We start from the raw sequence: 2,302 nt of genomic DNA, 5'->3' as shown, positions 1-2,302 counted from the left end.
GAAGTTACGTTCACATTCAAGGCATGACATTTCCTGAACATTCTTGGGGTAAAAAACGACACCACCAAAGCAGACACAAGACCAGATGACCCACACAATCCTACAGTTCATCAAACAGTCAAGAACAGACATCACCTAGCAGCAACCTATCCCAGTCAAAAACTTGCCTGCGCTTCGCATGGTACCATAGACTTGCTTCATCTTCTCCAAAAACTAGTTAGTCAATTACAACCATAAGCATGGGGCCAAGTGCTTGTTTCTGCCACGAAAACGAATGAGCAATATTACCTCATTTTGTCGAAGAGCTTCCCCGAAGGGAGGTAATTCTGGGAGCAAAGTTCAAATGAAAACGAAGCAACTGCCAGAAGCTCCACGGGCTCTGTGTACACCCCCTGCAAGGTGCAGAAGAGGATTTATTGGCATTTTATTGGATGTGGAATGTTACACGTTTTCTTCTGATCCTCTGTAGTCGGGGTTTTTTTCTTGGACGCCGAACCCCAACCCTCTCTTACTCTCTATGTTTGTGTGTGTGTGTGTGTGTGTGTGTGTGTGTGTGTGTGTGTGTGTGTGTGTGTGTGTGTGTGTGTGTGTGTGTGTGTGTGTCTCTCTCTCTCTCTCTTTTTTTTTACAAAACCATAACCTTTTTCTTATTACTATTTACATTATGTACGTCTGTAAGTAACAATAACCTTGTCAATTTTACTATCTATATTATGTGCGTCTGTATTAAGTGTTTGTATTTATAAGGGACAGGTTGTAAGATTAGGCTTTGCCTAAAACCTCTATCCTTTGGTAATAAAGTTCAGTTTCAGTTTCAGTTTCAGTTTCAGTTTCTCTCTCTATCTCTCTCTTTCTCTCTCTCTCTCTCTCTCTCTCTCTCTCTCTCTCTCTCTCTCTCTCTCTCTCTCTCTCTCTCTCTCTCTCTCTCTCTCTCTCTCTCTCTCTCTCTCTCTCTCTGCCGTTTGTAAGATAAGGCGTAGCCTTAAATCTTAATCCTTGTTAAAAAAAAGTTCAATTCAATTCAATTCAATTCTCTTGTTTGTGCTTAGACTTGAATAGAAGTTTGTGATACAAAAACCATAAGTCATATTATTGCACGAATATTTCGCATAACTATCTCAGCTTTCGGAGTTAATGGGTCAATGACGAAACACGTTTGGTAATGTTTCAGATGTGATCATGGCAATTATAGCAATCACTCATCTCTCTCTCTCTCTCTCTCTCTCTCTCTCTCTCTCTCTCTCTCTCTCTCTCTCTCTCTCTCTCTCTCTCTCTCTCTCTCTCTCTCTCTCCCCTAGCTCTCTCTCGAGATTATTGGGTGTTACCATTGATCAAGAGTATAGATTATTGGGTGTTACCATTGGGTGTTACCATTGATCATTTGAGTTATATTTGCAAACTAGTATAAAAAAATGTGTACCTGTTATCAAAATTAAGGCATTACGCAGATTCTGCAGCACTCAAAATGTTCTATTACGCCCACATAATGCCCCATATAAACTTCGCATCGACACTTTGGGATAACTGCAGTGATGTTCATTTAAAAAGACTCAATTCCCTGCATCGCCGAGCTGCAAAACTTATTCTGCATGATTTGAATAGGTCCACGGATGATAAACTAAAGCTCTTGAATTTCCTCCCCTTGAAAGATCAGTTGACGTTAAACAAGGCTGTGTTCATGTATACAATTCTAAATGACGACTGTCCTAAATATTTGCAATCACATTTCAAACATACCACAAAAAGATATGGGTCCCAAAACATCATCCCTCAGACCTCTACAAATTGAGCTTAGCATTCTCGGGAGCGTTTCTCTGGAACTCCTTCCCCCAACAGATAAGAAATGCAACTTCAGTGAAAATGTTTAAGAGACAGTCACGTTCACACATCATTCGTGAATGAAATGTCTTGTTCGATTGTTATTTTGTTAAACATTTTGTACTAGTGTTAACGGATGTGTAGCTGATCGGAGCAACTTTATTCCCAAATGAAAGGTATAACTATGTCAATGTAATTTTGTAATTTTTGAGTTCTCCTTATGTAATTCCTTAAATGCACATTGTGTTGCATTCCATACAATGTATTTCTGTATTTTATATATAATTGAATTTATATTTTTAATGTGCGTCTGTCGTTATGTGTTGTATAATGGACAGGTTGAAAGAATAAGCTTTGCCTAAAACCTTTATCATTTTGTAATAAAGTTCTGAGTCTGAGTCTGAGTCTGAGTCTCTCTCTCTCTCTCTCTCTCTCTCTCTCTCTCTCTCTCTCTCTCTCTCTCTCTCTCTCTCTCTCTCTCTCT

The sequence above is a fragment of the Littorina saxatilis genome, linkage group LG15 (assembly GCF_037325665.1).
Source record: "Littorina saxatilis isolate snail1 linkage group LG15, US_GU_Lsax_2.0, whole genome shotgun sequence".
In the NCBI taxonomy this organism is placed as follows: Eukaryota; Metazoa; Mollusca; class Gastropoda; order Littorinimorpha; family Littorinidae; genus Littorina; species Littorina saxatilis.
This window is presented reverse-complemented; position numbering follows the sequence as displayed.